This window comes from Anthonomus grandis, chromosome 22 (genome assembly GCF_022605725.1).
Source record: "Anthonomus grandis grandis chromosome 22, icAntGran1.3, whole genome shotgun sequence".
Taxonomy (NCBI): Eukaryota; Metazoa; Arthropoda; class Insecta; order Coleoptera; family Curculionidae; genus Anthonomus; species Anthonomus grandis.
This window is the reverse complement of record NC_065567.1, coordinates 28,977,163-29,002,905: the sequence shown is the minus strand read 5'-3', so window position 1 is coordinate 29,002,905 and position 25,743 is coordinate 28,977,163. Positions and strand designations below refer to the sequence as shown.

General features: G+C 33.2%; 1 long non-coding RNA gene across 2 annotated transcripts in view; it reads left to right on the top strand.

Annotated features, from left to right (window-relative positions):
- The window catches only part of LOC126748192 (uncharacterized), a 169,116-nt gene that overhangs the window by 54,301 nt on the left and 89,072 nt on the right, over positions 1-25,743 (top strand). For both annotated transcript variants that reach the window (XR_007664655.1, XR_007664654.1), the window contains one exon: positions 18,875-19,018. This is a non-coding gene — a long non-coding RNA (uncharacterized LOC126748192). The remainder of the gene's footprint in view (positions 1-18,874; positions 19,019-25,743) is intronic.

Genomic DNA, 25,743 nt, shown 5'->3' with positions numbered 1-25,743 from the left:
CAGGATGTTGGTGAGAAGTGAAATGCGGTAGAAACTGTAAAAACGAACTTTTGACCCCTTTTTTGATACAAATCCTCATCTAATATCAACAATTCTTTGATGATCGCTATAAAATAATGCTTAACGTCTTTAGAGGGATTACGTGAGTTTTAAAAATGAGCTTTCAAGGTTATCCAGGACGTTGGTGAGGAGTGAAATGCGGTAGAAACTGTAAAAACACACTTTTGACCCCTTTTTTGACCCAAATCCTCGTCTAATATCAACAAATCTTTGACGATCGCTATGAAATGATGCTCTACTTCTTTGGACGAATTACGTGCATTATAAAAATAAGATTTCAAGATGATCCAGAATGTTGGTGAGGAGTAAAATGCGGTAGAAACTGAAAAAACGTACTTTTGACCCATTTTTTGGCACAAATCCTCGTCTAATATCAACAATTCTTTGACGATCGCTATGAAATGATGCTTCACGTCTTTGGAGGGATTACATGAATTATAAAAATGACATTTTCAGGTGATCCAGGATGTTGGTGAGAAGTGAAATGCGGTAGAAACTGTAAAAACGAACTTTTGACCCCTTTTTTGATACAAATCCTCGTCTAATATCAACAATTCTTTGACGATCGCTATGAAATAATGCTTAACGTCTTTAGAGGGATTACGTGAGTTTTAAAAATGAGCTTTCAAGGTTATCCAGGACGTTGGTGAGGAGTGAAATGCGGTAGAAACTGTAAAAACACACTTTTGACCCCTTTTTTGACCCAAATCCTCGTCTAATATCAACAAATCTTTGACGATCGCTATGAAATGATGCTCTACTTCTTTGGACGAATTACGTGCATTATAAAAATAAGATTTCAAGATGATCCAGAATGTTGGTGAGGAGTAAAATGCGGTAGAAACTGAAAAAACGTACTTTTGACCCCTTTTTTAGCACAAATCCTCGTCTAATATCAACAATTCTTTTACGATCGCTGTGAAATGATGCTTTACGTCTTTGGAGGGATTACGTGAATTATAAAAATGACATTTTCAGGTGATCCAGGATGTTGGTGAGAAGTGAAATGCGGTAGAAACTGTAAAAACGAACTTTTGACCCCTTTTTTGATACAAATCCTCGTCTAATATTAACAATTCTTTGACGATCGCTATGAAATAATGCTTAACGTCTTTAGAGGGATTACGTGAGTTTTAAAAATGAGGTTTCAAGGTTATCCAGGACGTTGGTGAGGAGTGAAATGCGGTAGAAACTGTAAAAACACACTTTTGACCCCTTTTTTGACCCAAATCCTCGTCTAATATCAACAAATCTTTGACGATCGCTATGAAATGATGCTCTACTTCTTTGGACGAATTACGTGCATTATAAAAATAAGATTTCAAGATGATCCAGAATGTTGGTGAGGAGTAAAATGCGGTAGAAACTGAAAAAACGTACTTTTGACTCCTTTTTTGGCACAAATCCTCGTCTAATATCAACAATTCTTTTACGATCGCTGTGAAATGATGCTTCACGTCTTTGGAGGGATTACATGAATTATAAAAATGATATTTTAAGGTGATTCAGGATGTTGGTGAGGAGTGAAATGCGGTAGAAACTGAAAAAACGCACTTTTGACCCCTTTTTCGACCCAAATCCTCGTCTAATATCACCAAATTATTTACGATCGTTATGAAATGATACTTCACGTCTTTGAATCGGTCACGTGCATTATAAAAATAACATTTTAAGGTGATCCAAGACGTTGGTAAATAGTGAAATGCGGTAGAAACCGAAAGGAGGCCCTTTTGACCCCCTTTTTGACACAAATCCTCATCTAATATCAATAAATCTTTGACGATCACTATAAAAAGATGTTTTACGTATTTAAAACAATTACTTGCATTATAGACATAACATTTCAATCAAAGAAGCTCAAAAAACTCACATTTGACCTTTTTTTGACACCATATCAGCATAAAATCCTATAATAGAAACTCTCTTTTTTAAACACGATTTTTAAATATAGACCCACGAATTATTGACAATTTTATGTCAATACTTAAATATTTATTTAAAAAATTTAGCAAATTAATAAAACAATTACCGCCTTAGAATAAAAAAACTTAAGGTACCTTCGTAACGCCTCCACAACATAAAAAGAACCATTCACGGCGTATTGAATTAAAATTTATTGTCTCGCATTACACGCTCAACGTTTTTTTCTTTCTATTAATTTAATTTCCACTTGCACCATATAATGGAATAGTTTACCGTAAATTTTAATAACCAAAAAAAAAACCAAATACGCGTCTTTTTCGAACGATTTAATCAAGTAGCTAATTCTTAATCAGCATGTAAATACCACTTTAAAACTAGTTAACATATTTATCGATCCTATTCAAGACGGGCCGTGAGTGCGTGCAAGAATTAAAGAATCGTCAAGTCATCACATCCACACAAATGAATTTCATTTATCAATTATTGAGTTGAGCTCTCTAGTACCTCGAGTACTTATAGAAACCTTGATTGGGCCTTTGAATGCGTCAACTAGTAGCTGGAAGGGTTTGTTGGTTATTTGATTAGTGCACAAAGTGTGTCATATTTCAATGGAAATTAGCATTTAGTAAGTGCGTTTTTATTTATTTTTTTTCATATGAAATAACTATTGTAGGAGCAGAAGAAGAAGGGAATTTCTCAATAGTCTCAATTGGATTGGGTGAGTGATGAGTGAGATTTGAGATGAAATAGAATATATTCATTAAATATGACTGATTAGGTCAAAATTATGCATTCATGGAAAAAAACTAATTTTGCTAGTCAACTAATTTTATTCCAGAAAACGTACTCGTGTTAATTCAATGCAAAAATTACATTTTACTCGCTTTTGCTATTGGTCGAAGTTCGACGCAAGTGTTACCACCTTTTCCCTTTTATCTTTAACTGTATCGAAGTATAGCAAAAATCAGGTGAAATAATTTGGCATTTTGCAGAGAATGAAGATATACTTTAATTAATCTGATGTGACTTAAGAAAAATAAATATTTGTGTGAAGGCGCTGAAAATATATTTTTGTGAGATCATGAGAGAGATTTACAATTGATTGACCTGCACTATTTTCCCTAATATTAAATATAGCTTGTTCTTGAATCATTACAAATTTATTTTGTTTTAAAATAAGATTTACTTTAAATTCTCTTATCTCAATGTTGTCACATTAAATTTAAACATAATTACAGTTATTTCAAAATAATTTTTTCAAGAGTGGCTTTAGTTTTAGATATAGAATAGGATTTTTTTGTGTGTTGCTTTGAATTGACAGAAAGTTTTACCGCGTGTGAGTCAATAGCAATAAAAGCAGATGGTACCAACTGTCGTTGCACCCATGGTACCCATCGCGAACCACCTTAAAAAGGCCCGACACCATCAGGGGTACCATAGGATGATGGGCCGTTTCTTTGTCTCATTTGCCGAAAAGTTTTAATTGTGTTCGAGTGGTAGACAATAAAATGCAACGCGGTGATGACGGCCGTGTTTCGAGTTAAGGGCAAACGGAATGTGGCAAAATATTTTCGACAGGATTGGACTGATTCGCTTTTCTTGCGTTTGCAATTATTGTGGCGATTCTTCTTCATCATCGGGTCATCTTGTATGGTGAAAATCGAAATCGTATGTCAGCCATCTTGCTTGGTAAAATTGACAGATAGTTGTTGACATTGACTGATAGAACGTCATTTGTCATTGTCAAACTATTTGAGTTTTTTTTTCATTTTAATGTGGGTTGAGTTTGCTATTTGTTTTAATCCCTGAAAGACACACGAAATTACATGAAGTAACTTAAAAGAATAACCTCAAATTCTTAAAAAATAAAAATAGATTTTTAACTTTTTTAAAAAAAAAAACAAAAAATATGAAAAAAATTAACAGAAGCTGAAAACTAAAAAAAAATTTTTTTTCGAGAAAATGGATATAATTTTTAATTTTTTATTATTATTAGGAATTGTAAGCGATTTTTTATATTTTCCAGGTACTTGGTTGGCGCCATTTTTTACATTAAAAAATAATTTTGAAGATCTTAAACTAATTAAAATAAATCCATCTTTTGCAAGAAATAAAAAAAAATTATTCCAGGCATTTGTGGTAATTTGTTTTCATGGCTTCAAGGAATTTGGTAATTTTTGAATATTATTTTTCATAATATTTGACGTTGTTTTGTTTCATTTTCCAGGATTTCGAAATTATTTCAAATTATATTAAGTGCAAAACATGAAACATTTATTTGATTAAATGTGTATACGATCCTTCATAAAAAAAATTTTAAAAATTAATTATATACGTAGCCTAAAATTTAAAAAAAAAATTTATTTATTTTAAATAATTTATGCTATTAAACTATCTCAAAGATATGAAAATTGAATATTCTCTGTATATCTGCTGCAAGAAATATTGCTTTTGGATATACAATATTTGGCATATTCCAGGCATTTTTCAATAAATTTTCTCAAATGAGATATATATATAGCATGTTACATGGATGTTGGGTGCTGCCTGGGAAATCCCTGAAAGATACAAAAAATGCCATTAAGTGCCTAATATTAATTAAAGAAATAAAAAATTACCTACGTTAAAACTTCTAAGATACATAGAAAAATAGACATTCTATACTCGCCGGCACAAAATTCCGCCACCCTGAAATATTGGCCAAGTTTGATGTTTTATAAATTTTTTATTTTTTATCAGATTCTCACGATTTTGCCATCAGTTTTTAGATACATTTGTTATGATTTTTTTAAATCATTTTGTATACACAGGAGTAATACAGGAGTAAAACAAACTGTTGTTTTTTCTCGTAATTTCAAAAGACCCTGTAGGAAAATTAAGGTGGATAATTCTGTTTACATACTGTTCCTTGTAATCTTTGATGTATTTTAAACATTTCTATTTGTGATTCATTCCATTATCTCATTTCTGCTGCGAGCTGCAAATTTTTTATTAAAACGCTGATTTGAAGCTTATTTTTAGATAATTAATGTCAAGTTTTCGGTTAAAAATTATCGACGTTGGCTAAGGACGCAATTAATGTGACATAAAGTTTGACAGTGTCACTATTATAATTTGTTGTGTGTCAATATGGTATTAACTTCAGCAGACGTGGGTAGAATTGTTGCGTTAATAGAAGATGGCCATAGCAAAAGTTATGTCGCCCGTACTCGCGTGAGATTTCCGCGGTCTACAGTTCGAGATGCCTGGAATAGGTATTTACAGACGGGAATTTTTACTAGACGACAAGGCTCTGGCAGAAGGAGAATGACCACTATAGCTGATGATCACTTTGTCACCATTAGTTCTTTAAGAGATCGAAGATCTACTGCTGTGTGTCTAAAAAATGACTTGCGAATACTTCATGGAGTAAGTGTTAGTGAAAGAACGATACGTAGAAGATTAGCAGAAACTGGACTTTATTCACGAAGACCAGCGAGATGTCCACAATTACTTCCTGAGCAGCTTTATGAGCAGCACAAACCCAATTTAATGTTGATCTGATTGAAAAGGTTCAAAGGCAATTCTTAAGGCTCCTTTATGTCAGAAAGTGCTGCCTATTATGCTGTGTTAACTTCTTTTAAAATTCAGCGGCAGGATAATAGGAGAAATTGGCAATGAGCCCTTTTTATCTTTTATGTTGTAGATCACATTAAATATAAAGGCTTTCTTGTAAATAATATTAAATTTGATGTTCCAAAAAAAAATACATCTGAGAATAAATAACAACAGACTGTTACTAATAAGACCATAGTATAGATAGTTCACATATGAATAAGATCTTAGAAGAATATAACCATGTGATAATTAAATGAATCCTATAAAAGCGAAATCCGACAAATCCACTTTTAGAAAATTGTGTTTGGGAAATGAGAAAAAACGATAAGGGGAAGTTAAAAGCTCAATATCATTTTAAATTTCTTTACATACATAGAGCAAGTCATCAAGCATCTAATTTTGAACAATTCAACCTGGAAAAACATCTTAGTGTAAAGTCACAGATTTACAGAATACTGTATTATTATACTGAAATATATATTCTGTAAATCTGTGGTAAAGTATTTTTATTATGTAAACAGTTCAAAACAATAACCTCGTTTTTGATCAAAAGTGGATTTGTCGGGTTTTGCTTCTATAGGATTCAAATGCTTTTAAAATAAATTCCTAGTCTGCAAAAGCTTTTGAGACTTAAATGGTAAGTATTGGGCATTAGTTTTTTTATATAATATTTTATAATAGTAATCACTCTTTTAATGTTATCACAATTATTTTATGTTTTAAAGGAGGATAAATAAATAAATAGTTGGGCAGTTAATTAATAATGGATAATCTTAATTATTACTGTTATAGTGTAGGTATGCAAAAAAGTATTTAGTACATGAATGTTAGTACTTATGTCATTAGTCCAAAGTTTTTAGTTTTTTTAGTCCCGTTAAGTTTTATCCAAAAAATTATCTTAATTGTCTGCTAGGTGAACTATATACTTTATAAAATGTTCCTTTTTTTTGGGTCACAATGTTGAAGACTAAAATCTGCATTGTAGAAATTTGAATTTGTCGGCCTTTTATTTGCATGTATAGTTTTGTACTACACTTATAACTATTTTGTGTATTGTATTTTTGCAAATAAAAGATATTTATTATTAATATATTGTTATCCTCTATAGAATCTGTTTGTGTTAATAAAATAGGGATATTATTAATCTAATGGTAATACCTTTACATGTATGACAAGAAAATAACACAAAAATTTCACAATATTTTCTAATCTGTTTGGGTTGGCATAGTTCAGTGCTAATAAAATACTTTTACATAACATTTTTAGATTAATTCTAATTTATATAATTAATATCTGTTATAATAAATTATTGTATGTTATATATATAATTTTAATTTTATTTTATGTTATATTATACATTTTTAAGTAAATATTTTTAGGAAAATTAAATAAAGAAAAACATTGTTTTATTTCTATTTGCCAAATGGTAATATGTTGTACACTATTGTTAACTAATTATTGGAGTACATGAACTCATTTAGATATATATGTGAAATATAGTTAAAAAATTTTATTTTATCCTGTTGATCTGATTCTAACACCTAATCAAAAAGTAACCTGTATGATTAAGTGTTTGCTATGGATATTGCGAATAAAAAACATGAGATTTCTTATTAAATGAAATTTGAATTTTCCCGCCCTAATTTGGCCACGCCTTTCTACCATTTCGATTGGTCCAATTAGTTACGTCAAACTGTCAAGTTAGTTACAATAATTTCCCTTGCCGAGCGAGAGGACGCTCACAGATTTGTCAGAAGAATTTCGATCAGTTCGTATGCAACCACCACTTCTCTATATATTTGTGTTCTGTGCACGGCGGGCAAAAAAAGGACACTCATGTAAGGCAAAAGAGCAAATATGTAACTAGCAACGATTGAAAAAAGAAAACAAGTAAATAGGCGGAGTGAAAAAAATGCCCGAACAAGCGGTAAATACTGGACGCATCGATAGATTTGTGAAGATAAGCGCAGCATTACCAAGCAAACTTTCAGCTATACAACCATTAAGAGAGACGTCAGGTCGGCGATGGAATATTTCCGATAAAATTCCGAAACTACGCGTCGGATTCCTTTTTGCTATAAGAACTATGTGTAATGTAGACGTGCATGGTATAAATTTATACAGGGTGCACCACAAACGAGGATCATCATCGACCGTTTTCGTCCTGATGCGTGACTTCTCCGGTCATATTAATATAACACAGAAAAAAAAATTACCCATTTGTATCTGCTATATTGATCAGATGGCAATAAACCATGAAAGCGTCAAACGGTGCAAAGAGGTTGCACGCTTGTGTCAATTAATAGAAAGTAAGGATGCTTTAGTGGTTGGCTGCAGCCAGCGCGAAGATCGTACGGAATTGATAAATTAGTTGTAGTAGCTTATTAAGTTTAAGAAAGAGGCATGAAACAGCAAATTGAGGTACAATTTATTTGTAACCTTTAGTACCTGAAACTGGGAAAATACCAACGGGGAAAATTTAACAAGGAATCGGTTTAAATGATCAATTTCTTGATTTATTGGCTTGTTTTATGAGGTTTTGATTATTAGTGCCTGAAATATTTAATTGAGCCTAAAGCAAAAGAGATAACGAGCATGTGTGTAAAAGGGAGATAAACTAACTCTAATTTTCCTAATAGCTTTGTATTGAGCTATGTGGGAAAAAGTGACATTATCAATTTCTTCCAGGCAGTTGAGTGTATAAAATGAAGAAACTTTTAAGAATTTAAATGAGTGCCTGCAAGATGACGCTTAATGCTTGAAACTGCTTTTGAAGTAAAAAAATAATTAATTTGTTTTAAAGAAATTCTTATATATTGAATTAAATAGTAAAAACTTGTTACAGTTAATAAATTGCACTAGAAATGCCTTGCAAAGCCACCATGCATTTAAATCAACTTTTGTAGTTAGATTGAACTTTTTTTTTACGATTTTAAGATGAAGCTCTTAAATTAAGATACAAAATAATAAAATTACTAAAAAAAATTGTCTTGAAATTTGTTTATATTCTCCTAAAACAATGATTTTTATTTTAAATAAAAATTATTTAATTTAAAGTAAACTCTAAAATTATCTCAACTGCCTGGACGAAATAAAAAAATAATTTAAACTGTCTAAAAAAAATTTAGTTATTTGATATAAATTTAAAAAGAAATTAAATATTTTTCAAATTATGCCCAGGTAATTTATTGGAAGTAAAAAAAATATATTTTTTGAAAACCAGCTTTTCAGAAATTAGAAAATGAATTTATTAATATATATTATATTTTAGAGTTAGGGATACATAATTATTTAAATGAAAACAAAACAAAGTGACAATACGTGTTTCGCTCCTATCGAAGCATCATCAGGCCTAGACCTACACAGATCACATTGCAACTAACAATAGTTAAAAAAAAAAAAAAAAAACACGTCAGATTAGATGGGACGTTTAATTATGCATTTATTGAAGTTCTGTCAATCACCTCCTCACCTCCAGCTAACCTCACTTTAATATGTCAATTGTCAAATGGTAACCCTCATGGTGTGATAAATCATAGTAAGCAGCATAAAATTCTCTAATTAACGGTACCAAAAAAAATTAAATTGGTAAATGTGTAAGCAAATATTGGTATTTTAAATGAATACTTTTAGTGTGGTACCTACATCATTTTAAAATTCTTACATTTTTTATAATAGATCATCAAAAATCATTATCGTTGATCATTAAAATGTGTGGTAACAAACAGTACATTTAGTTCAAGCAAATTATTTATTTTTTTAAGTAAAGAATGTGTACCGTTATTTGCGAGAAAAAAAAAATCTTCAAATTTTTTGCTAAAAACTTTGCAGTCTTATAACTTTGTATGTGTATTTATAAAATATTTATATTAATTTAAAATTGAAATTTTCGAAAAAAGTGGATTGGCAGACGTGGTGCAATCGAATGGCCTGCGCGGTCCTGTCCTGCGTTGTCCCCCTGTATATATAATTTGACGTGGTTTTTTTTTTTTTTTTTTTTTTTTTTTTTAAGAAAGTTATTAAGGGTGGATCGTTTTGAAATGAAAGCACTGTATAAATAAGACATCAACTTTTCCCCCTATTTTCTATATAGTTTTTTAATAAATGAAATTAGGGTATAAATTCAAGGACTTGGAAGGAATAAATAAACATTTTTTGTTACCCTGAGATGAGCATATTTGCATGAAAATTAAAAAAAAAATTGTACTTTGATTTTTATTGTACGTTTCTTCGATGCAGTTGAAGTGTTTCATTGAACTATTAAAAATAAATTTAAACAGGTATGACCTTAGAAATTAGAAAATTAGTTCAACTGCCTTGAAGAAATTAAATATTAACTTGAACTGCTTACAAAAATTAGAAAAGTGTTCACATTTTTTTTTATTTATTTTCCGCAAACAAACACTTTTTTTCACGTCCAGGCAGTCAAGGTGTACTTCAAGAATTAGTTAATATAAGCCGTGAACTTTCCGTTTAAATTAATTTCCAAAAAAAATACATTAAAATATTAATAGCATACAAAAAAGCACTTAAGTAATGAAATAGTTGTGTGTGCTTATGACACTAGAATTGTAGAAGACAAAATTTTCTAAATTATGTAGAAATAAATAACCAAAGCCACAACAATAACCAATTACACAAATCTAACCTATGAAATTCCACACAACGTTTTTCTAACACAAAACATGGACAATTCAAAAATAAGTGTAAGTAAGTAAGAAAACAAAATTGGACCTCATGCATACGTTCCTTGTGATAATCCATTAATTAATATAAAATTTTACTGCACTCTACTGTATTCCAGGGTGTTTATGGAAGAAAGTACAGTATCGAAGGCCTTCGTTAAGTCGCATTATTCAAGTTCTTGGTGATTTCAGATGTACTAAGACCCTCGGAGAAACCAAAATGATTCTGTGATATTACCCCAAGAGATTAATTTTTAATACATTTTTCTAATACTGTTAAAAGATTGTCTAATAGTCGATTGTTTTCAATATTTGCTATCTTGATTGTTTAAAGTATTTTGAAATTGTGCCATTGGTAAATTTGAGTAAAAGACTTAGCTATGCAGTGATTTGCAATTTTAAAGACTCGTATTGGGATGTGCGAAGTTACTGTTTAAATTTGAAATATGTTTAATGGTTTCATTCTTATTAACAGGATTGAACAAGATTTAGCTAAAATAAAAAAAGAAGTAAATGACCTGATATTCTCCTTAAATCTTACGTGTCTGGAGCACGCCTTAATTTCCTCAATAAAATAACGTTCTTATAACCAACAATTTAATCCGAGATCTGTTTACGTAGAACAGATAAACTGCCAAAATAGGGTCGTAAACGCGGTCGTATGTTACCAACATCAGAGCCTCTACGCGAACAAGCCCATCCGTGGACGTGAATACAAATTTCTTATTGCCGCTCAGAGTCTACTATATAAAATAGGCCATTTTCCGTCGGTTTTATCTCTTTTGTATAGTTAGTTTTCCTAGACGGTTTATGGCCTATAGATCACAGACGTCGTTGCGATTCGATTTGCAATAAACCTTAGCCGCTGCTTTTTATCCTCTTCCTTTCTTTGATGTTTTTTTTCTTGATTAACCACTCTTGGTATTAAAAACATGTAACTTTATGAAGAGCCAAATAACACCCGAAACATTCTGGTTGTTTTTTTTCGACAACACGACCGATTCGATATAATGGTTACGAATTAAAGCATGATGAAGCATGTCCGCCCCAATTATACCGTCACAGAGGTGAGAACAATGCCTCTTTATGAAACGTGATACTACCGGTGGGATCTTTTACGCCCGGCACCTTTTTTTTCAGTTTTAGTAGTGTTGATGTCTACTAATGTAATGGTGGATTTATATTAGTCAATCGTTTTTACTGTGTAGTTTGTCCTAATAAATCATTAAAATCATGCTTTCAAATGAGTTCAGTAATAAAGAATATAGAACAACTCACAATGATTTCTTAGTTGGCAAATATGTGCACTAAAAGAAATCTTACCAAGTAGACCTGGAAGAAATGTGAGCGAGGATCAGAGTAATTATGATTTTCAATGAGAGCAAATGAATCCTAAAAACCGACTCTGTATCTTGTCAAGTCTGTCTGTAGGACTCCAAATGACTGAGACAAGAAGAGAGTTATTATGGTCTGATAATTGTAAAAGTCAGCACACTGTCTCTTAATAAACCTCTACTGCAATCGTTAAATAGTTTATCAATATGCAAGTTAAAGGACATTTTGGAGTCAAATAGAAAACCGTCCCTTATATTTGAGACTATTTGTCAAATTATGGAATCAATATTGGTTTGAAGAGTCTCACAATTAAGCACAGAACCGATTTGGAGAATATAGCAAAATTAAAAGTAGATTTTCATATTAATGATGTAAATTGTGAAGAGTATAGAACCAAGATGGGATCCTTGAGGGACGCTTACTAGTCAAACGCCTGCTATTTTATTAAAAAAAAAAAAAAAAAAAAAAAAAAAAAAAAAAAAATGTTTTTCGACAGGGACTTCAACCCTGGTGTGGATAACTTATACCACTTTTAAACTTTTTTTCCCCTGATGATAGACACCGCTATGTTCGAAACATGTTGGGAATTATAAAGTACATTTAGTTTTTATTAAACATCATTAGAGGGAGACTGTAGGATTTTCATTTTACCTTATTCTACGACTCCACTGCAAGTATGGACTTTTTCTTCAAATCTAAAACTTGCAAAAAAACCACACTGCTCCAGTATAATGTAATTTATCACAAAGGTCAAAATATGTGGGTTTTTTAATAGGAATTATTGCAGATATTTTCCAGAAGTCTGGAAAGACTCTAGAAGAAAGAGACTAATTAAACAATAAGGTCAAGGGTAAGGAAAGTGCAGCCGAACACACTTTTGCAAAAATAGCTGGAATCGCATATGACTCTACACCCTTTTTGCTCATCCAAACTCTTCAAAGCCTTGAGATCCTCAATCTGTGTAAATATAATGTTACACAGTTATGGAACAAATACGCTTTAAAAAAAATAGAAAATAATTTACATAAGACCAGGATCAGAAAATGATTCACAGAAAGAACTCACAGTATTTAGGAGGTTCGACATATCGGGTAATCTCACGCCAATTATTAGTTAAAATCTTCACAAATCATCACTGGAGTATTCTGATCATCATATCAGTCTTCTTCGTTTACTTAATCTTCGTTATGCGGTAAATAAACCCAACACAATTTACCAACAGTTAAGAGAACCCACAGATCATCTTAGAAGAGCCACTGGATTCAATTTATTTTTGACACCACCATCACCCTTTTTTGAACATGTGGATATTTGATCTAATTTTATCCATTGTCAAAGCTCTTATATTAGGACGTCCCGTTTATCACTAATTTTTGGACCTTTCGATACGTTAGGGCTATTAATTTTGATTCTAGGGCAAATTTTACTTTCTGGTTTTTGGTGTTATACGTACAAAGAATGAGAACACGTGATAGAGAAATGAAACTGGTAATGATTATCCAATCCTACTTGAGGATTATCCAATACTCCTTGCACCGAGGTGACGGCGGGAGTCCCACAGGAATCAGTCTTGGGCCCCACGCTCTAGAACCTGTTCTACGACGATATCCTGGAGGCTGCAAAAGGAGATCGGAACATTAGACTAATTGCTTACGCGGATGATCTAGCCATTATTATTACTGCAAAAAATAAAATACTGTTAGAACTCGAAACGGAAATCGTCACAAATGCAATAATACAAAAACTGACAAACATGGGTCTCGAAGTAGCTTGTCAAAAGACGGAACTTATAGTATTGGCGGGCAGGCAAAAAATCAAGAATTTGCAGATCAATATCGATCAAACTTTAATTGAAAGCGGGAAGATGGCAAAATATCTGGGAATCTATATAAACAAAGATACAAAAATGACAAAAAATTTGTAAAAAAGTAACAAAAATGACTAATATATTTAAAAGGATCATGCCTAACGCCGCAATATCGGCAATGCTTTATGCAGCACCAGCCTGGGCTGAAGCATTAAAGCACCGTAAATATAGAGACATGTTAAACAAAGTCTTAAGGAACCTGGGTATTCTTGTCATAGGTGCCTACCGGACTTCCTCATCTGCAGCGGTTGGGGCTTTGCCGAATTGCTAGTAAATGAGAGGATCCAGGTATACAGGGATGGAAGAGATTCACGTGGTGCCGCTAAAGAAAGAATGCTGAACGACTGGCAGACAAAGTGGGACCGTTACGAGGGCTGGGCGAAGGTATTTATTCCAAATATCTCGGACTGGTATAACCGTAGATGGGGCGAGGTAAATCATTGCACATCCCAAGCCATAACAGGACATGGAGTTTTCTGCTCATACCTAAAAAAAAATAAAAAAAATCCAAGACGATAAATGCTGGCTCTGTGATGAAGTGGACGACCCAGAACATACAATCTTTAAGTGTCAGCAATTTGAATTGTACAGAGAGGCGGCTCAAAATGAGATTGGGGTGAGAATCACCAAACAAAACGTAGGAAATTTGATTCTACTTACAGAAAAGCACTTCCACACAATTGCCAAAATCATGAATGATAAAATTGTCAAAGAAAGGGAGTTAAGTAGCGAATTGATGCAATAAAAGAGATATAATTTAAAGGAACTAAGTGAAAGCTTTGAAGTAATGCTAAATAAGTTGTTCCAGAGCCAAAAGAAATGAGGAAAGGGTTTTAAATCATTACCAGTGAAAAAACTGTTTTTTTTTATGTTCACCAATTGTGTCGTTATAGGGCGCTTTTTCAGATCAACCCTCAGAAAGTTGCCTTTTCTGCACCTTGAACTTTTCAAAAATTTGCTTGATATCCTGAGGTACTAAAACAGCTCTAGGGCCTAAACGGTTAAATTTATGGTATTACGGATTAATGACATATTTTCTACGTTAATCTAACTTTCTTTTTTGTGATATAATGTCTAAAAATTCTTGGTCCATTTAGCCAGGACAGCTTCAATTCCTAATGTAGTTCTACAACCTGGAATATCTTTAACATTAACAGCCAATGAGGAGCAGAATTTCAACACAGCAATCCTTATTAATGCCAGTTCCTCCTTTTTTTTTTTGACGAAATTATTATCTTAGAGGGGTCTAAAGGGTTCCACCATTATTTTAAACCAGAAATAATTACAATATTTTCCTTTTTCTTTAGTGTTTCTGTGGTTTTGAACAAGTCGATCTTTTCTTTGAGATAAACTATACTGAATCACTAGTGTCGTTAATTTCTTTATTCATTGAACTGGTTGCACTTGATAAGGCTTGAGCGGATGCCTTACTTAGTGTAAGAATCAACTTTGCATATAAGCCGTTTAAGATCCCCTTTCATGTTTTATAAGAAAAAAATCAAAAACTAACATTCTCTCTATTTTCTGAAATGATGCTAATAAAATGGGTAACTAATTAGAGGAACCTCTTACTATCAGACTCATGATATATGCTAAACCACATTGGAAAACTCTATATTATTTATTATAGCAGAATATCGTAAATTAATTAAATTTATCGGAAATCAATAATAACAAACAGGTGAGAAAATTGAGAGAACAAATCGATTCGGAACGATATATTTACTTATTTACAGCGGATTTTCTCATACAAAAGGATGCGGTTTCTTTAGTGAAAAATTTAATTTGACGGGTTAGTCGGTGAGAATTCGTCCTGACAAAAGAACTGGTCGAAGGTGCAGATGATTCTTCTTGTATATTTAAAAGTTATTTATTTGTACGCGAGCGGTTACATTGCATATTTCGTTAAACTGGTTGCAGCCTAAAAACCGAAAAAACGAGGTAAAGGCCATATTTTAAGGGAATCGAAGTACATTAAAATCAACAGTTGGACACTAAGCAGTGGGAACATGACAGGGAGCAGTATGTAAGGCTGGGAGACACACACAATTACAAAATGTTTACGTATAACATTCAAGTCGATTCATGTACCCATCTACGCTCATGTTTCTTTAATGAGCTGGGCGACGACGGACTGCGACTTCCCGTAAAACGGATATATGCTTTATATTTTTCGTTATATAACTAAATTATATACTTTTATGTACATTAAAATGTGTATTTTATTATATTCTAATTGTTGAATGAGGTTCTAGAGTTGCCAGCATTTATTTGTGAACCCATAGAGGTTTTTAGCATTGTATAATGTACACTACTATAAATCAGTAGCCACTAAAAACAAAGAGAAGAAGAAAATAAACAATAATTATAATGTCAGGTTATCCTCAACATAACATCTGCAGGATAATAAACGAAGGAGTTCTGTCAATTCGTCTTATAGTTCTAGTGCCTCAGACAAGGTTAAAATAAATTAAGATACATGAGGATGGGACAAAACTTGGATTTACAAAAAAAAATTACATCAAAAATTATTTCGCATTAATTCCTCCATTACTAAATAAAAATAGTTATGAGATTAATACTTAAAGCCGTCCAAGCAACACACGATAGTTAAATAAACGTTTATTTTTGGTTTACACCAGATTTATTTGGTTGAACTTTAACTATAAATATCGAATAAAATGTCCGCGTGATATACGTTGAGGAATTTAATATTATGTTTATGTTTTAATCACGTTTAACAAGAAGATTTCTTAGTTAATCGTTTATGTATACTATTTAAAGACGTTTAATAAAATGAGATTTTTTTAAAATGGACGAAAATGTTAAATTAAATTTTGAATATATATTTTATGCAAAAACATTGGTTTCCATCAAAACAACCCTTACCCCCCCACCCACCCCAAACATTTGCCCAGTAAGAAATTCTTTAGAAAATTCACCGTTTTTCGTCCAAAATATCCAATCTAGCAATGTTTTCTTAATTAAATATTTATTAATATACATATATATAATTATATCAAATTTAAATAAACAAACTGTGTTATTAAATTATATATAAACGACGAAACCAGCATGCGTATTATTTTGGAAAACATTGCTTTTTGAAAACAATTTCTTACTGGTAAGTTGTGTGGGGTGGGTGGGGGGGTAAGAGTAAGGTTAATAAAAAACAGTTTTTTTGCAAAAAATAATCGCCTGAGAAAAAAATGCTTTTTAAGAAAATATCTGACATACACTCACGTTTATCAGATGGCTAAATGCACTCTACTGCCTGGAATAAATAGAAAATGCTCCCTTGCTCTCTGTAAAATGGTTAAATGCACTCGACTGCTTTAAAATGTTTTTTAAATATTCTTTCTCGTAGTCGGGTTGAAGCCTGTTCCCATCTTTCATCTTTGTCAGATGGCTAAATGCACTCAACTGTCTGAAATAAACAGAAAATGCTTCCTTGCTCTCTGTGAAGTGGTTTAATGCACTCGATTAATTTAAGGCGCAGCCGATCACTTAATTTTCTTTCATAGTGCGGTTAAATGTACTCGACTGCTTTAAAAAAATTGGAATATTATTCCTCGCAGTCAAGTTGAAGCCTGTTTCTATCTCTCATCTTTGTCAGATGGCTAAATGCACTCGACTGCCTGGAATAAATAAAAAATGCTTCCTTGCTCTCTATGAAGTAGTTAAATGCACTCGACTGCTTTAAAAAAAATTGAAATATTCTTCCAAACAGTCCAGTTGAAGCAATTTTCTATCTTTTTTCTCTGTCAGATGGTTAAATGAACTCGACTGCTTAAAAAAAAAATTGAAATATTATTCCTCGCAGTCAAGTTGAAGCCTGTTCCTATCTCTCATCGTTGTCAGATGGCTAAATGCACTCGACTGCCTGGAATAAATAAAAAATGCTCCCTTGCTCTCTACGAGGTGGTTAAATGCACTCGACTGCCTTAAAAAAAATTGAAATATTCTTCCAAACAGGCCGGTTGAATCAATTTTCTATCTTTCATCTCTGTGAGATGGCTAAATGCACTCGACTGTCTGAAATAAACAGAAAATTCTCCCTTGCTCTTTGTGAAGTGGTTTAATGCACTCGATTAATTTAAGGTGCAGCCGCTCACTTAATTTTCTTTCATAACGTGGTTAAATGTACTCGACTGCTTAAAAAAAAAATTGAAATATTATTCCTCGCAGTCAAGTTGAAGCCTGTTCCTATCTCTCATCTTTGTCAGATGGCTAAATGCACTCGACTGCCTGGAATAAATAAAAAATGCTCCCTTGCTCTCTATGAAGTGGTTAAATGCACTCGACTGCTTTAAAAAAAATTGAAATATTCTTCCAAACAGTCCAGTTGAAGCCATTTTCTATCTTTCATCTCTGTCAGATGGCTAAATGCACTCGACTGTCTAAAATAAACAGAAAATGCTTCCTTGCTCTCTGTGAAGTGGTTTAATGCACTCGATTAATTTAAGGTGCAGCCGATCACTTAATTTTCTTTCATAACGTGGTTAAATGTACTCGACTGCTTAAAAAAAAATTGAAATATTATTCCTCGCAGTCAAGTTGAAGCCTGTTCCTATCTCTCATCTTTGTCAGATGGCTAAATGCACTCGACTGCCTGGAATAAATAAAAAATGCTCCCTTGCTCTCTATGAGGTGGTTAAATGCACTCGATTAATTCAAATTGTAGCCTGTCATTCGTCTTTCCTTCATCAGATGGTTAAATGCACTCAACTGGTTGTTGGGCTGTACCCTGTTCCGATCACTTAATTTTCTTTCATAAGGTGGTTAAATGTACTCAAGTGCGCTTTAAAAAAAATTGAAATATTATTCCTCGCAGTCAAGTTGAAGTCTGTGCCCACCTTTCATCTTTATCAGATGGTTAAATGCACTCAACTGGTTGTTGGGCTGTACCCTGTTCCGATCACTTAATTTTCTTTCATAAGGTGGTTAAATGTACTCAAGTGCGCTTTAAAAAAAATTGAAATATTATTCCTCGCAGTCAAGTTGAAGTCTGTGCCCACCTTTCATCTTTATCAGATGGTTAAATGCACTCAACTGGTTGTTGGGCTGTACCCTGTTCCGATCACTTAATTTTCTTTCATAAGGTGGTTAAATGTACTCGACTGCTTTAAAAAAAATTGAAATATTATTCCTCGCAGTCAAGTTGAAGCCTGTTCCTATCTCTCATCTTTGTCAGATGGCTAAATCCACTCGACTGCCTGGAATAAATAAAAAATGCTCCCTTGGTCTCTATGAGGTGGCTAAATACACTCGATTAATTCAAGTTGTAGCCTGTCATTCGTCTTTCCTTCATGAGATGGTTAAATGCACTCAACTGGCAGTTGGGCTGTACCCTGTTCCTATCTTTCATCTCTGTCTGCAAAATTATGACGTCATTTTTCTCTTACAGGTCGAGTGGCCTTGGGGAGGGGTCCAGGGCATGGGGGTCCAGACCCTCCATTGTCACATAGAAAACAGCGAGGGCGTGGTCACGATTTACCCTTTATGCGAGAACTTGTCGATAGATGACCGTGGGACCCACCAGACTCACAGGGTAAGTTATATTATGAAATTACCCTATTGGAACGTGTTTACCCTATTTTGCCCCCTATAAGTTGATAGTCCATAAACTTGAGATAAAAGAACTATTATCGGGGAGGCACGCTTAGCTGACGTAGGTTAAATAAAATACAACTGCTACATGTAACTGACGTGTAGAGTTAAAAAAAAGCAAGAAAATAGAGTTGACGTGTAGAGCAAAAAAAGATAGACACTGCAAAAATTATGGAAAGTGTATACATAAGCTGACGTAGATACAATAAAATATATGTATAATGGATCAGATAGTGAAAGACCGAAATAGTATTCGTTCCTTAAAGTGAGACAAACTTCAACAGATGTAGTGAAAATACAATTGAAGAGTATTATGGGTGATAAAAAATCTATAGTTTTTGTATATATACTTTTCTCACATAATCTTAAAGTTTTTGAGTAAAACGTGAAAAAACCCGATTTTATTTATCGAAAATAAGGCGTATCGCTATAAAAGTTGCGGTAGGAGTGTCATTTTTTTCCCAAATATGTGAAAATTCAGTTTTTTTTTTTATTCTAGACAATTTTTCATTATCTAGGTTCAAAAATACAGTTTTGTACAAACGTATTTGGTCAAGGTATATTTATTAAATTATAAAATATACGTATATTATGTACCATTCTGTTTACACAAGGGAACAAATTTCGGCATTTAAAAAAATTGACAAGGGATTTACAAAGCTAGTCTTTCACTCGATCACTACACTTCAAATTTGTGATAAAAGACTCCGATATCACATATATGCCACTGTGTAGGATACAATATACTTTTCATACACGTATATCTTAGGTGTAATAATTAAATATCATAGACATAATGGTATACTATAGCTATATAAGTATTTGAATCTATTTCTAATAAAATAATTTTTTACAGATATAAACTATCTCTAGGTTTACTTTGGTGTTCTAAATCTGTAAAAAAATACTGCTTTTAATAAATGTCCCTTTTGTACAGCCGTGTTTGACCATAATTGTAAAAAAATAGTGTTTAACAATGACGCAAATAAACACCTGGAAATAATTTAAACGGTGAGACCCATATCTTACTTTATTTTAATTAGCGAACACTCGTTACGTAATTGCTGCGCGGATCGTATAACGCGGCGGCGAAAATCACACGCGACGGACCAGTTTTACTTAACTTAAACGGGGGCTAATTAAACAGTAGGCATTATCTAAATTTCGATATTTTACGTTCTGTGCATAAAAATTCCGACCGAATGCCTCTTTTTTCGGGTTTATTCGCGATCGGTGCCGGTCCTAAGGGACATTAAGTTTATTATGCGCCCATAATAATGCAATAAATGGTCGAATGCCAACTATAGCCGTAAATGTCAAAGCTTTAGCTCTATTGTGAATGAATTATGTATTACATAAAAATATTATCTTTGTAGTACCATGGCTATATTCCTTTAGGAGTGATACATTGTTATAGTCGGCACTATATGAAATATGAAAATACATGATTTTACTAGATCTGCAGGGTGTTTTAAACACTATATGAAACAAAACCTTCTTTCTGGTCCCTGAGAAGTAGTTTAGATTTATTATTATTATTTTCTTTATAATTGTTTTTTAGTCCTTATTATTAGATGTTAATAGCATCTAGTGTTTAAAATTTTATAGTGCTAATTTCCGTAAATTATTATTAAATATTCAATAGCCTTTTCTTGTCCCAATATTTGATCAGCAGTGCCAATGTATATACCGTTATTTATAGAATCTTGTCAATTTAAGGCTTCAACAGCCCTTTCTTTGTGTAAAGAATGGATACTGAAATTGCCGTTTTTTTGCATAAATTGTATTATTATTATTATTTTTATGAAATAATAAAAGTATTATTATTATATCTTGATGGACGGTTTCCGAAGAAAAAAATGACGACATTATTATGACGTTTTCCATTCATCTCCCGCGTGACCCGATGACAGTTCTTCGGCTCTAGTCGAACCCTTAATTATACTAACAAATCGACAGAAAGAACAATGCAACGGGTGTCTTCGGCTCGGGTTCCGATCGGTAGAGAACCCACCGCCACGCGGAATCGTTTCATACACCATTCAATGTAAATTGAAATTTTATTTAGTAGGACTATCGCCGTTTAAAGGCTGCGGTTCCGCCCTTTTTCGAACCCACGCGTTCGCTTTTGATAGCCTTCTAATTAGCCCTGATGATGCTCTACCAGATGGCCACCTAGACCCACTATTCAATGGAACATTTCATTTCACTTTTATCTGATAGTATTATTATTAATAATAATCATACATTAGCAAAAGAGACACTCTATAGAAATATTTTGGACGAGAGGATGTAATAGATGTGAAGATTTTCAGAAGGAGAAGATTTGAGTCATACCAGGATTTTAGCTTTAAATGGTCAAAGAAAATTCTTGAAAGCAAATTTCCCAGAAGTATTTAGACATGTTAGATTATTTATATCAATTAGGCATAGCTTTTTGACATCGACTTTATAAGTGAGATTTAAACCATGAAAGTGTACACAGCAGAATTCCATGATTAACACGATTAAATGCTTTTGATAAATCACAGAGACATTACTCTTCCATTAAGTTATTTTCAATTTATATTATATTAATTCCTGAATATAAACCCTCTAAAAGATAAAAAATAGCATCATTTATAATGTGATGTCAAAAATTACTGCAAAAACAGGCTGGACACCGAAAAAATATAAGAAGACAACTAAAACTAAAGGAGTGACATGGAAAAGTATTATTGAAATAAAATCCTAAGCAATCTCTAAATCAGCATAAATCTCTACCTGATCTCTAGAGATCATAGACGATCGCTATTAAATTATGCTTCACGTCTGTAGACAGATTTATTACGTAAGAAAAATAATGTTTCAAGATAATATAAGACGTCAGTGATAAGCGAGGAGCGGTAGAAACCTAAAAACTATACTTTTGACCCCTAAATCGACATAAATCTTTATCTCAGCTCTAGAAATCATTGACGATCGCTATGTTATTATGCTTTACGTCTGTAGACGGATTCATTACATAGGAAAAATAATATTTCAAGATGATTTAAGACGTCAGTAATGAGTGAGGAGCGGTAGAAACCTAAAAACTATACTTTTGACCCCTAAATCGACATAAATCTTTATCTCAGCTCTAGAAATCATTGACGATCGCTATGTTATTATGCTTCGCGTCTGTAGACGGATTCATTACATAGGAAAAATAATATTTCAAGATGATTTAAGACGTCAGTAATAACTGAGAAGCGGTAGAATCTCAGAAACTGGACTTTTGACCCCTAAATTGGCATAAATCTCCCCCTGAGATCTAGAAATCATTGACGATCACTATAAAATTATGCCTCATGTCTATAGACGGATTGACTATGTAAGAAAAATAATATTACAAGATCATCCAAGATATGAGTGAGAAGTGAGGAGCGGTAGAAACCTAAAAACTGGACTTTTGACCCCTAAATTGGCATAAATCTTTGTCTCAGCTCTAGAAATCATGGACGATTGCTATAAAATTATGATGCACATCTGTATACGGATTCATTATATAGGAAAAGTAACATTTTAAGATGATCCAAGACGTCAGTGATGAGTGAGGAGCGGTAAAAACTCAAAAACTACACTTTTGACTCCTAAATCGGCATAAATCACCGTCTGAGCTCTAGAGATCATGGACGATCACTATTAAATTATGCTTTGCGTTTGTAGACGGATTTATTACGAAAGAAAAATAACATTTCAAGATGATCCAATACACCAGTGAGAAGTGAGAAGCGGTAGAAACCTAAAAACTGGACTTTTGACCCCTAAATCGACATAAATCTTTATCTCAGCTCTAGAAATCATTGACGATCGCTATGATATTATGCTTTACGTCTGTGGACGGATTCATTACATAGGAAAAATAATATTTCAAGATGATTTAAGACGTCAGCAATAACTGAGAAGCGGAAGAATCTCAGAAACTGGACTTTTGACCCCTAAATTGGCATAAATCTCCCCCTGAGATCTAGAAATCATTGACGATCACTATGAAATTATCCTTCATGTCTATAGACGGATTGATTACGTAAGAAAAATAATATAACAAGATGATCCAAGACGTGACTGAGGAGTGAGGAGCGGCAGAAACCTAAAAACTGGACTTTTGACCCTTAAATCGGCATAAATTTCTGTCTTATTTCTAGAAATCGTTGACGATCATTATGAAATTATGCTTCATGTCTATAGACGGATTGATTACGTACGAAAAATAATATTCTAAGATGATCCAAGACGTGAGTGAGGAGTGAGGAGTGGTAGAAACCTAAAAACTGTACTTTTGATCCCTAAATTGGCATAAATCTCCTCCTGAGATATAGAGATCATAAACGATCGCTATTAAATTATGCTTTACGTTTGTAGACGGATTTATTACGAAAGAAAAATAACATTACAAGATGATCCAAGACGTGAGTGAGGAATGAGGAGCGGTAGAAACCTAAAAACTAGACTTTTTACCCCTAAATTGGCATTAATCTTTGTCTCAGCTCTAGAAATCATTGACGATCGCTATGATGTTACGCTTTACGTCTGTAGACGGATTCATTACATAGAAAAAATAATATTTCAAGATGATTTAAGATGTCAGTAATGACTGAGAAGCGGTAGAATCTCAGAAACTGGACTTGGACCCCTAAATTGGCATCATAGAGAGATCCTCCCCCTGAGATCTAGAAATCATTGACGATCACTATGAAATTATCCTTCATGTCTATAGACGGATTGAGTACGTAAGAAAAATAATATTACAAGATCATCCAAGATATGAGTGAGAAGTGAGGAGCGGTAGAAACCTAAAAACTGGACTTTTGACCCCTAAATTGGCATAAATCTTTGTCTCAGCTCTAGAAATCATGGACGATTGCTATAAAATTATGATGCACATCTGTATACGGATTCATTATATAGGAAAAGTAACATTTTAAGATGATCCAAGACGTCAGTGATGAGTGAGGAGCGGTAAAAACTCAAAAACTACACTTTTGACTCCTAAATCGGCATAAATCACCGTCTGAGCTCTAGAGATCATGGACGATCACTATTAAATTATGCTTTGCGTTTGTAGACGGATTTATTACGAAAGAAAAATAACATTTCAAGATGATCCAATACACCAGTGAGAAGTGAGAAGCGGTAGAAACCTAAAAACTGGACTTTTGACCCCTAAATCGACATAAATCTTTATCTCAGCTCTAGAAATCATTGACGATCGCTATGATATTATGCTTTACGTCTGTGGACGGATTCATTACATAGGAAAAATAATATTTCAAGATGATTTAAGACGTCAGCAATAACTGAGAAGCGGAAGAATCTCAGAAACTGGACTTTTGACCCCTAAATTGGCATAAATCTCCCCCTGAGATCTAGAAATCATTGACGATCACTATGAAATTATCCTTCATGTCTATAGACGGATTGATTACGTAAGAAAAATAATATAACAAGATGATCCAAGACGTGACTGAGGAGTGAGGAGCGGCAGAAACCTAAAAACTGGACTTTTGACCCTTAAATCGGCATAAATTTCTGTCTTATTTCTAGAAATCGTTGACGATCATTATGAAATTATGCTTCATGTCTATAGACGGATTGATTACGTACGAAAAATAATATTCTAAGATGATCCAAGACGTGAGTGAGGAGTGAGGAGTGGTAGAAACCTAAAAACTGTACTTTTGATCCCTAAATTGGCATAAATCTCCTCCTGAGATATAGAGATCATAAACGATCGCTATTAAATTATGCTTTACGTTTGTAGACGGATTTATTACGAAAGAAAAATAACATTACAAGATGATCCAAGACGTGAGTGAGGAATGAGGAGCGGTAGAAACCTAAAAACTAGACTTTTTACCCCTAAATTGGCATTAATCTTTGTCTCAGCTCTAGAAATCATTGACGATCGCTATGATGTTACGCTTTACGTCTGTAGACGGATTCATTACATAGAAAAAATAATATTTCAAGATGATTTAAGATGTCAGTAATGACTGAGAAGCGGTAGAATCTCAGAAACTGGACTTGGACCCCTAAATTGGCATCATAGAGAGATCCTCCCCCTGAGATCTAGAAATCATTGACGATCACTATGAAATTATCCTTCATGTCTATAGACGGATTGAGTACGTAAGAAAAATAATATTACAAGATGATCCAAGACGTGACTGAGGAGTGAGGAGCGGCAGAAACCTAAAAACTGGACTTTTGACCCCTAAATCGGCTTAAATTTCTGTCTTATTTCTAGAAATCGTTGACGATCGTTATGAAATTATACTTCACGTCTGTAGACGGATTCATTACATAGAAAAAAACACATTCCAAGATGATACAAGACGTCAGTGATGAGTGAGGAGCGGTAAAAGCTCAAAAACTGGACTTTTGACCTCTAAATAGGCATAAATCACCGTCTGAGCTCTAGAGATCATGGACGATCGCTATTAAATTATGCTTTGCGTCTGTAGCCGGATTCATTACATAGGAAAAATTACATTTCAAGATGATCTAAGACGTCAGTGATGAGTGAGAAGCAGTAGAAACGTAGAAACTGGACTTTTGACTCCTAAATCGGCGTAAATTTCGGACTAAGCTCTAGAAAACATGGACGATCGCTATGAAATTATGCTTCACGTCTGTTGACAGATT